The sequence below is a fragment of the Uloborus diversus genome, chromosome 5 (genome assembly GCF_026930045.1).
Source record: "Uloborus diversus isolate 005 chromosome 5, Udiv.v.3.1, whole genome shotgun sequence".
In the NCBI taxonomy this organism is placed as follows: domain Eukaryota; kingdom Metazoa; phylum Arthropoda; class Arachnida; order Araneae; family Uloboridae; genus Uloborus; species Uloborus diversus.
In genome coordinates this window covers 91,224,204-91,236,656 of record NC_072735.1, presented here as the reverse complement: position 1 = coordinate 91,236,656, position 12,453 = coordinate 91,224,204, and the positions used below count along the sequence as shown (strand labels likewise).

The window sequence follows — 12,453 nt, the reverse complement described above, 5'->3', positions numbered from 1 at the left end:
TTATTTATTTATTTTCATTTTCTTAATCAGTTTTTATTCTTTCATTCATTTTGAATCAATTAAAATTATAATTAATTTTCATTGTCTCGGAATCTTTTGATTAATTTAAAATTGATCGTATTAAAGAGAATAAGGTTTAAGAAAAAAAATCTGCTCTTTATTCTGCTAACACAGGGCCATTTTGTCTTTTTTTAATGTTTGAATCAAAATCGAGCGTTTCACTTATTGAACAGTATGCATTTTCGAATCCGCGTGCTTACATCCTTTCAGAACCAGAACCCATTTCAGCCAGTCTTTCCGCTCCCGTTTGCGACTATTTTTTTAAATGAAACTCGAAAGCGAGCAACGAGCCAATCTTGCAGCTCGGCGGCAACCCTATCTTCCCCCTGTAACCGGTTGCGCTTTCCGAGCGTAGCTGTTGTCGCAACTCTGAAAACTACGTTTTCATATAGGGACTCTAATCTCGCCAAGGGCCGGATTCAAGTGAAACACACACAATCGCAAAAAAGACAATCGCAATCACCGAGATTTGCAATCGCTGTTGGCAGTCGAATTCAAGTGAAACAATTTGGACAATCGCAAGTGAGAAGTCGGGGTAGGAGCTACTGGTCGATGATAATCGCATGTACTTGGAGCCATTAACTGATGTCAACCAATGAGAGAATTAGGTTTGAGCTCCCTGGGTTTGAGATGGTTAAAATCGTGATGCAATATTTGTTTTGATGTTGAAATCATGTTCGCTCGCGTAATGGATATATTCCGTGCTATTTTTTTTTTCCAACTTTCAGTTCTACAGTTGGAAAAGAAAGCAAACTGGATAAAAAATGTTGCCGTTTAAGAAATGCTCTATATGTTCCACATGCACATTGTATTTGTTTTGAATAAAACGCATGATGTTTAAAGGAAAATTACGATTTGATAATCATCCGATGAGAATGAATCTCATGAGGATCAAAGATTTTCAAATAATTTTCTCACAACGACAATTGAATAATACTTAGAGAATTTTGAATTTAAACTGCCTATTGTAATATCTGTTTGATTTGAACATGTTTTTTTTCCCTACGTTGAATACATTTGCACAAGTAATAAGTAAAAATATGTTTACTTATGAAGCAAAATGAGAGTTTTTGTTAATAGTTTGGGTTATGTACAAGTTTAAAATTCAAAAGTTGGAACCAATTTCTAGAATAGTTACAAATAATCACATTGATAAGATACATCCAGTTTTGAAATGCTGATACACATTGTGCAGAGATAAGTTCTTTTTACTTCAACTAAACATTTTTACTGTATGTTACTTATTTTAGTTCATCTAGATCATAATAGGTCTCTTTGATTTCGTTTAAACAGGTGTGATTGCAGTATATCTTCTTTGTTATTAAGGGAAGTCAGTTGTTTTTTCACCAGTAAAATGTAAACTAATTTCTTGTTACCATGAAATAAGTGTAGCTTCAAAAAAGAAATTTTATTCAAATACAAAATTATAAAACTAATTACACCTACATGTACTGTAATACGAACAATGAAAGAACACAGTATGACCAGGGTCACACAGTATGATTCGGGCCCGAATCTATCAATTTTGAGGCCCCCTGCCAAAAATCAGCACGGCGGCTAACTGCCTACTAAATTTCTATGTCACTAAGGGCCGGGGGGCACTTTCAGTGGCATGCCCCCCTCCCCACACACACTGAAGGGTCTGCGAGTATGTAGATCCGGGCCTGACCAAGGCCGCACAGAGGGTAGGAAAGCAGGGGCAGGGCCGTCCGAAGAGACTGACCATGTTATCTTTCCTTTTATTAAAAATGACAGGAATGTGTTAGTATTTTAAATTAAATCTGTACTAATAATAAAGCTGAAAGTCTCTCTGTCTGGATCTATGTGACTTGCATAGCACCTAGACCATTTGGCCAATTTTCATGAAATTTAGCAAAGTTTGTAGCATGAGGGTGTGCACCTCGAAGCGATATTTCAAAAATCAATTTTGTTTTTTTTTCTATTCCAATTTTCAGAAAATTTCTCCGACCAAATCATCACAATGTGGAATAGTAAATTACGAAATCATCATAACGCGGAACTGTAACATGGGCAAGTGAATTGGCGAGAAATTCACCATACATTACTTAAATATAAAGGCGAACCAAAAGACCTTTTAATTTTCTACTATGGGCAAAGCGGTGTGGGTACCACTAGTACTGAATAAAAGTAAAAAGAGTACATTTTAATGCAGCTAAAGCTCAGTTTAGAGCTTGCTGTCATGTCTTCACTCCCGCCCGGCGGGGGATGCCCTGCTCATCCTTCTCTTTGGACAGCCATGTGCCAGGCAAAAACTTTGAAGCTAGCTCACAAGGGGCCTGCTAGCCCTGGAAATGGACACAAAGGGGTGTTTTTGGGCATTGTAGCATAACGAGAAATTTTTTATATGGAGGTGAAGGTTTACTTAAAACCGGGGTTGCAGTGTCAGGCCAATTTTAGGTTAGGAGATACGAGTTGGAAGCTTTGAAATTCTAGAATTTGGAATCTTTTTCCCTCTAGACTATAGCTGTTTCAGGGATACGGGAGTAATAGTGGGAATTGGTTTGCTTTTGGGGTAAAAGCAGGGCAGCTGAGAGCCAAGGCGAACCTGTTGTTAATTTGGTCTCCAGCCCCCACTCTCCTCATAAAACTGAGCTGTGACCCCTAGTTTTCGACTAGGCTGCAATGGTCTCTCGTTGGCCCTGCGTAAACAAGTCTGAGATTTAAAAATTCAAATGCATTGCTGTAATACAATTTTCCCATCACCGCCGCATGTAAAGGCATACATTGGCCTTAAAACCAGCCATGTACTTCATGTAGTATTACGGCGCTACATGCTGTATAACCCGCCACAAGTCGAACCGCACCATGCTGCGGACACCCACTGGTGAGATAAATTTACTTTGTCTACCAGTTTGTTGGCGCTCTCAGCTCCAATGAGTTGATATCTGCCTCCAGCTCGGTTGTTCACTCTATTCCAGACTGATGAGTTCTAATAAGAACCAAACTGCAGTCTTTGGATGTGATAACCGGACTGTCTGGTACAATTGCAGGTTATTCTCTTGTACATCAAGTGCCGGATCCAGGGCGAAGGAAGCATGTTGTAATATAACTAGATGCAAAACTCAGCTGCAGCCACCAACTGTGCAAATTTTGAAGTAAATGGGCAAAAACATAGCCAACGAGGATACAATGCTGTTTCCATCCTATCAGAGGCTACGGCAGAAGTTGTTTCTGCACATCTTGTTCGAGCACTTGTCTATTTACTAAAAGGTCTAAATTACCTACGGAACCATTTCTTGTAGTGTATCTGGTTAATACAGTCGAATTTGCTTATAACGAGCCCTGATTTAACGAGAACTTGGATTAAGCGAGGGAATCAAAAAGCTTTGGCTGGTACAATGTTAAGCCTATAAGAGCGTAACTCACCTTATTGAGCAAACCCCACTTCAAGCGAGCAATATTTTTGTCAGTCATAAAATTTCTGTCAATTTCCACTGCAGAAAACATTATTCTATTTCTCGAAAAATTTCATTAACATTTTGAATTAAAACAAAAAGACATAAATCCTGAGAAAAAGTGACATAGCCTTTTAAAAAAAAATTGTGGAGTTTAGGAGGATTTAGAAATTATATTTGTTGAAGCGAATGTTAAATCATTTCCGAGATATACTTCCAAGGATATTGTAGCTCTAAGCCTTAAGCCTTGGACATACTGTCAGACCGGCTTAATCGAATATCGTCGGTTCCAAGAAATATTATTTGATTAAGCGGGGAAATTTTATTTACCTTTTTAAATTTACAACTTGTCTTAAAACATAATAATAAAAAAACAAGTTTTTAAGGGAAATAATTAGTGTTATTTCTTAAGTTTTAGAAATAAGCTAAATAAACAACAAAATAATTTCTTATATAAACAAGTATATTACAAGTAGGTATGAAAATTATAAAAAGTAGCTTACAACTTCAGTTATGAAATCTTTATTTTTGGCACTTTTTTTCAGAACAACATAGTTTTTTGAAAAATTTCATAATAGGCGATTGCTCGCTCATGATCTTTTGAGAACACTTTCTGACACCCTTTTCCCCCTCCTTGTCTACCATATCTTACATTAAATATTTGTCAATTTATCATCGTCTAAATTGTGTACAATATTTATTTCTGTTATTTAATCAGGTTATCGACTGCGCTATTTTTCTTAATGTAAAGACAGTTGGCAATAAATATTACTTTATAGTTTAACTCGATGCTTGCTTGCAACCGGCTCAACCAGTTAACCGATCACGTGCTTTAATCAGCCAATCAACAAAATGGTAACCGAAAGGTGATAGAACTTTGCAGTAAGTAACCCGTTACTCACCGGTCGACCGGTGAGGTTCGTCGAATGCAAACAATAAGTGTTCTTACTTAATTTCGATTATCCGGGGAAATTATTCGATTAAGCGGGGATCTTTAGTATTGCATCTATGGGGAAATATTCGGTTCCAGGAGGTTTTATTCGTATAAACGGGTTATTCGTTTATCTGTTACCCGATTAAGCGGGGCTTACAGTATTCAATAGTTTCTAAAGTGCAGAAAAAATTCGAACTATTTAAAGCCGCAGATGCCATTGGCGATGTTCTTCATATCACGAAATCCTTGAAAAAATAACAAGAAAGAGAGAAATAAGACAGTTCAAAGAAAATAGCTAACTTTGGTGTTATATTGAAATATAAAAATAACTCAGTATGTATAAATTTTCATGATTTTTTCCACAAACCCTTATTTTTTACGAGCACTCTGGTATATATAACAAGCAAATGCTGCGGTCTCTTTGCGCTTGTTTTTAGTGAGTTGGACTGTACTACATATATGGGAGCAAGCCCTTGCTACAGGCGGCAACTTCTGAAAGGTGGCAAAATTCACCATAATTAGTTTCTTCAAATTTGTTCAAACTTGATATAAAACCTTGAAGGTAGACGGGTAAGGACTAGTGATGGGCATAATCGAATCACTCGAGAACTCTTATTGTCACGAATTCTTGGTTATTGATCGACTCAGCTGGAGTTCTCGATTTCAAAAGATCTGGATTATCAATCGCTCAAGTTCTCGATTTGGAAAGATATTGATTATCAAAAGGTCTCGATAATGCCCATCACTAGTGAGGGCATCAGTTTCAACATTTGCCACAGACATATAAAAATAACAGAAAAACTTAACATCTGGCACTGCTCGCTTTTCACTATCACCCCCCTCCCAAACCAGTATTAAACGACTGAATTCGAAATTTGCCCCCCTTGTCTGACTACGTTTTGCATATGCACCTTTGTGAAGTACTGCCATTATTTTTTTCCTCATTGGAAAAATAAACAACGGGATTTGGATTGTCATTTATTTTTTCATTTATTTACAGCAAAATGTTTCTGCCAATTATTTTTTTTAAAATCATGGATATGCAGTACATATATGTTACTGCAAAACACCAAAATTAAAGAATGTCGACTTTTACTGACGATTCACCAGAAATATTAAGTATATCACCGATGCCTTTGGTATGTGTATGTTGATATGCACTGACTAGTGTCGACATTTACCAGATTTCAGACTTTCACAATTTACCTTTTAATGGGAGTACAATGCATGTCATAGTAGGAACTTATGCTGGGGCCATGTAGCTAAGTTTGATGCATTTTGTTATTGTACCATAATGCGCAAGTAAATGCAATTTTAGCAAATAATTGAAAAATACTAGCCTAGAATTGAGATTTTATATTAGTAAGATAGTGAACGTTAAACAAATTTACTCACTTTCAACAATCCCTTTTCTTTTTCTTTCTCAACTAGTATAGTACTAACTAGTAAAATTACAACAATGAAGAGAATTTAATTATAATTTCTCATCACAGTCGTAATTCAACTTGTATTGTTGTTCAGCCGGAAAAAAATTCCGTTGATTTCTTCAAAACGACGAAGTAGTATAATGACTATGCAGAATATTATGCCATCAAGTATTAAGTCATAATTAAAATAAGTACTGCATTTGTGGATGAAAACAATGTTAAATTGAAGAAGTATCGCATATTTTAAGTAAATAAAACCAATTTTACTTCCAATGTAAAATGAAGGCTACTGCAAAAATGCAACGGTTACGGTAAACAAAAAACGAGTCTTGCATTGAGTTGCCAATTTAGAATTGAAAATTTTCAACAATAACATTCCATTAATTCTAAAATCAACTTTGCATTCAAAACAGACGCCATTGATGTTTTTCTGCACTTGCGAGGGATTTTCCAGACTTACAAGAGCTCGAGAGCAATTGCAAATTTTGCGAGGGAATCGGGACTGAAGACAATCGCAATGTTACACTTGAATTCAAATTGGGGAAATAGCGATCGCATCGGTGCATTGCGATCAGCCGTGTTTCACTTGAATCCCTGTGTTACTTAGTGAAAACAGCGGCAGGAAGTGAACTTAAAAGAAATAGAATTCACCTTAGACCAGATGAGAGTAAAGAAAACATGGAGTTGGATGTAGATAAGGAAAAATGGGATACTTTCACGCCGAGAGGAAGAACACCGCGGATACGGCTCCTTATGCAAAACAAACGCACATGGTAATGTTAAAGGTATTGGGAGCGTGGCGTTAGCTGTCGAAATCAGGTTTTTTCGTAAAGAAAAATGCTAACAAGCGGTTGTGCGTGTAGATGAACGAATAATGATGATAAGGAAGAATGCAAGGAGCAGGAAATATCCCTCAAAATCCTTCCACATTCAACTACAGAGCTAAAAAAAAAAATCGGTTGTCAATGTCAAATCACGATATTCAAGGTTGTCACAACGGCCATGTATGACCACAAGGATTTTATCTGACTAAAAAAAGAGTACTGAAAACTGATGCTGTGTCAACTTTTTCTTTCTTTTTGTGCAAGCCATCTTGTAAGAAGGAGGAATACAAATTTTATGCCTCGAGCTGCTGAAGCATAGTAAGTTATTTCGTCATTAATTTCCACTTTATAGTCGTTACGTTAACATCAGTTTTGCCCATGTAAAGTTGAATGATATGTATAATACTTCTTGAATTTTCATTTATTCCCGTTAAAAAAAATCAAATAATGGAATTTTTATAAACAAATCATTCATTTTTTTTCAGTTTTTTTTTTTTTTTTAGCTTTGAGTATCAAAAAATGTTGTAAACTTGTCTCACTATTAGTACAAAAAAAAAAAAACTATACCACCAAGTGCAAAAAAACTATAAATTATTTTCTCTTGTTGAATACAAAGGTTTATTCTACTAGTCCTGCAATTACCTGAATTTATTCTTATTTCCTTCATCCCCCAACATTAGTTCTCAGGTTAAATAAATTTTCAACATTCATATACAGCTCATGCATTCCATTGATTCAGGTATATTAATTGTAAATTCATGTGATATTTGTCAAGTAATATAAATACTGTACAAAATTTTAATGATTAAAACTAGTCTTTGGAGCTGTGCCATATTTATATCTTTTAAATATTAGTAATTTCCTGCTGAAGAGATGAAGAACACTTATCATTCTATGTTTATCATTGGATGATTAAACATATTTTCTATACTGTATACATATTATGTGATTCTCCAAATCTCGTACCATAAATTGAATGCCAAGCAGTGCACCTTCAATGCAAAATTACTTTTCTGAGTACCTACAGGTCTGCTTTACTGTTATACTATGTTCGGTGTGAGGGCCCAACGAGAATACAAACATTTTTGACAAAGCTGTTGAAGTGAAATTAAGAAGTGCATTTCAAACCAATGTACATTACAGTAGTCTCGTTAATCAAATTTAAAAATTTCTTTAAAAATCCTGTTTTTTCATAGATATAATTTTAAGTTATGAAAGTAAAAATATAACTCTGAGTGCAAGAAAGATTCCATTTATATTTTGATCTATTAATGAAGCATTTTCATGACCGTGCTTCATTGAAATGTCACTTGTGTTTGAAACAGAAGATAAGTAGACTAATTCTTTGTTAGGAAATACAGTCAACTCTCGATAACTCGAAGTCCCATGGGCTAAAACGTTCGAGTTATTGGTACTTCGAGTTATGGGGAATTTTCACAACAGTCTCAAAAGTTTGGCATCCGATGAAAACTTCGAGATAAAGGAATATTCGAGTTATTGAGATTTGACTGTAATGTGGAAAATTATTCATATGTTTTAAATGTCTTGTAAACAATTCTAATTTTTGTAACAAAACGTAGTTTTTTTTTTCCATCCCGATACAAAATTATTATGCCTCTTTAAGGATCTCTTTCGCTTTTTATACGTAGTATCCTGATTTTTGATTCTCCAGCAATACGAACGGGACATTTTTTCCGAAAACCGCTCATTTGTTGTTCATTAATATTCTTGCATTTTCAACAATTGCTTATTTGTGTTTTTTTTTTTTTTTTGAGCAATAACGATTGCTAATTGTTTTATTTGACCGTCCTTGGCGTTGTGGTTCCTTTTTCAGCTTGGACCTGGAGCCTCTGCAGGCGCGGCTCTTCTGGTCCTAACCACTGTCCTCTAAAATCAGCTCGGCGGTGGTGTTCATGTCCTACTTACACACACGCTCATACACTCACACACGCTTTTACACACATACGCACGCGCCTTCATGCATACACACAGGTCTACGCACACACACAAGCCGACACATGCACGAACGCGCGCCTACATGCACAAAACTTTAAACACGTAACCGCCCAGGCCCAGGAGAAGGGGCTGGCTTGGAGGGACAGGAGCTGTTTCCAGAAACGATAACTCCAATGAGTAGGGTCCTGTCGCAACTCATGATTGCAAAAAACATAATTTGGATTCAAAATTTCATAATTCAAATTAATTTTTCTTTTTTTTTTTGTCAAATGTTGAATTTTGATAACTTTTCTACAATTTTATTCATTTCTTTTATTTAAAATATTAGGCAAAGGACAAAGTGTGCTAACTCAATGAAGGCTTGCATCCATGAATATTTTTGAGAACCAGTCAATTCAAGTAAATATTTTTCTTTTGGACATTTAAGTATCACACTAGAGGTATTACTTTTAATATCTTTTCTGTTTATAAATGATTTTTTATTTTTCAAAGTAAATAAAATATTTGTGTAATGTCCTTACATAAAATTATTGATTTTCCAAACACAATTTTGTATTTTTTAGTTTCCTGCTGCATTTTCAGATGGATGAACATTTATAAATGGAGAAATGTTCCAATTCTTACACCTTCATTGGATACATACCTGGTATAAAATTTTCCCATTAGTTAGAACTATCTAACAACTCTTGTAAATGATTATTACACCATCAATTCTTAATGACATTTTAAAAATAGTAGCAAATAGCTTTTCTTTTCTGTGATGGAAATATACCTCCTGGGGAACCCGCCTTGCTTCTGCAAAAAGGGGTAATGCGCTTATTGCATCATACCTCCAAAGTGGCATCCACACTAGAGTGCTTTTGATCTTAGGTCATGTTCAGAAGCTGTTTTATGATGCTCCAGTCTGGATGCCACTTTAAGGTAGTGTGGAAATTGATGCAGAACTTTATTTTTCTTAAAAAACCTTTCATACTCAAATGAGAAGGATTTGCATGCAACTTATATTTCTAGGTTATCACAGTTGAAGTGGCTAACATCCCATCAGATTCATTGGCATAGCGAAAAATTTTGCACACAAGAAGGCTGATTTTCATAAAAACAATGGATTTTTTTTGAAAATAAAATTATTTTATTTGAATGTGTCATTGTTATTTTTTATACAAACTGTTGAACATTCAAAATTGGTTTTAAGACTAATGAGTAATATGTATTTTAAGCGTCAAAAAGTTTTCCTCCCAAACAATAGGCAGTCTGATTAGTAGTAAGTAGTGAATAGTATGGATAAGAGGGTAATTTTTATCAATTTACTATTAAAGAAGCAAAGTTTACCAGGGTAAAGTAAAATAAAATATTACAACATACAAACACAATAATCTATATATACGCAACAATGGCTTGATGTGTCCATATGGTAAAACTATACTTTGTATAATCCATGATTTGCTGTGTAGTGAGAGATTTCATACTTAGAACATGCCACTATGTTGTTCTCCATGGCGGGGTAAAATATTGAAAGTCCATATATACTTTTCAGTTACTTACCGCCCTATAGCCAGGGTTAAGGCAGAAATACATGAAATACACCGCCAGCTCAGTCAATTCCAGCCGAGGACTGCAGTTTTGTGCTTATTAGCACTCATCAGCCCGGCATAAGAAGTGAGTGAGATGGAGGTGGAAAACCTCTTAAGGAAGCCTAAAGTGCCAAACAAACTGGTAGCTAATGTAGAATCAGCACCGATGACCAGACGAGTGACCGAACCATTGCTTCGGTCACTCGTCTGCTAGCTAGTTTCACAGCTAGAGAAACAAAATGTAAACAATAATATACAGTGAATTTCCATATATCACATCTTTTTAAACTTTTGGTCAACTTATCAAAAAATTCACGTCTTACAACTGAAAACAATCAATATAAACTGATAAAATTCTCTATTAGAATCCTATAATATGTTATGAATCAAGTGAAAGCATTTAGTAGAGGAAAGAAAAAAAAATCCTTAAATGGTATCTTGAGAAGTTTCTTCAAAGAAATGTCGGGTTCAAAGCTATGCAAAATATCACCGAAAGGCAAAGTTGTCAGATTTTGTCCACCCTGGGAAAAACCACCCTATCCACCTTTTTTCAGTACATTAAAATTTTCAAATCGAAAACGCTGAGCTTAATAATAATAAATAAAATGTGTAATATGTGTAAATGATGAATCTGTAACGTAGCAGTTAAATTTTTTAATGCAATTAAAAATTAAATCATGATACAAAAAATCATGAATTTTGGGTCCAGTATCAAAAGTTATAAAATGAATTAAAAAGTTGGTGTTGAGAAAGAAAAATTATAGTGTGGCTCTGATAAATGCAAGCTTGACCTTGACTACTTCTTTTTGGGAACTTCAATGAAAAAGGGACGTGTAATTGCTGCACGGATTTGGGTTGGAATACTTTTGAGAAACTTCTACAAAAGCAACCCAACTCAATTTGGTGCCAATTACCCTTCCTTGATGTCCCAAAAGAATATAAACATTATCAAGGTCAAGCTTAAACTTATCAGAGTCACAATACACATTGAAATGAAACCAGTACTTAATATGACATTAATGTAAATTTAAAGTTAAGCTCTTTTGTTCCGGTTCAAATTTAATGCATTTTATATGTTTTCACTTTTGGTTCAATATCTGAAGCAAACTTAATGAATCATAACTTCTTGTGGTATCAGCCTAGGCTGTTTTAAAGTGAATATGGATTTAAATGGAAAAAATAAATTCATTAAATGCAAACAAATATTTTTATTAAACAATACAATGATACAGACATGTACTATTTTTACATTTGATTGGCTTATGATTCATAAAAACTAATGTAATACTAGTTTTCAATAAACAGATTTTTATTTTCCAATACTCATGCTATGAGAAAATAATCCTTTCTTTTTCTTGTAATAAGCAATAATATATGAGTTTTAAAATTAAAGTTGGTGGTATTATAAGATTTAAGAAAAATATAAAAGCAACAAAATATAACACTGCAACATACAGAAAAATCTATCATGCAGTAGCCATTTCGGAAGGTTAAGTCATTATTGGATGGTGAAATTGTAGACTATAAGTAGGATTGCCAGAAGTCCTGGTTTGACCATGACAGTCTCGGTCTTCAAACAAAATCTCGGTGTCCTGGCTGGTTTACTTCACGTAGCGGAAAAAGATAAATTTGATTACAGATGACCGAAAAAGTCCAAAAACTCATTTCTGTACCTCAGAGCCAGACTGACACGAGTCTATAAATTGCGATTTTCTGCATTGTATGTATAATCCTAGTACATATTGAGTCATGCAAACGTAATTCTAAAAAAAAAAAACAATCAACTGTAATTATTTACCAGTGTTAAAAGAGGGCACCCCTTATCCTTTGAATGATCCAGACAAATGTTCCTTTTTTTTCCTATAAAGTAGCGATTGTGGACATAAGTTAGTCTTGCTCTGAGGTAAAGTTGACCTGTAAAATTAATATTGGATTAGCTTGTGAGGAATTTTTACAGCGAGATTAAAAACAAAAAAGACTTTCTAAAACAGTCCTGGCCAATGCAAAGAATGCGTAAGTATCGTTCAAAGTTTTATTTCTCATTCAAAGCTTTCCTTCCTACTAAAGTAACTTAAAAATATTAACGTGTAGGAAATAAAATATTTAAATGTATCTGATTGCATCATGTATTATTTATTACCCCTGATTTATCATTAAAATTAGTTACAATTTATTCATGGCATTGAGCACGGGTGCCCACAGAGCGGGATTATGGCGCAAATTGCACTATCAAAATTTTTGGAGGGGATTTTTTAATTTTTCTAT

General features: G+C 34.6%; 1 long non-coding RNA gene across 1 annotated transcript; it reads left to right on the top strand.

Annotated features, from left to right (window-relative positions):
- Positions 1-6,817: 6,817 nt before the first annotated feature.
- LOC129223395 (uncharacterized) lies at positions 6,818-9,498 on the top strand. The gene is made up of 3 exons (XR_008580630.1): positions 6,818-6,979; positions 8,946-9,057; positions 9,181-9,498. It is a non-coding gene; the product is annotated as an uncharacterized LOC129223395 (long non-coding RNA).
- Positions 9,499-12,453: the final 2,955 nt, after the last annotated feature.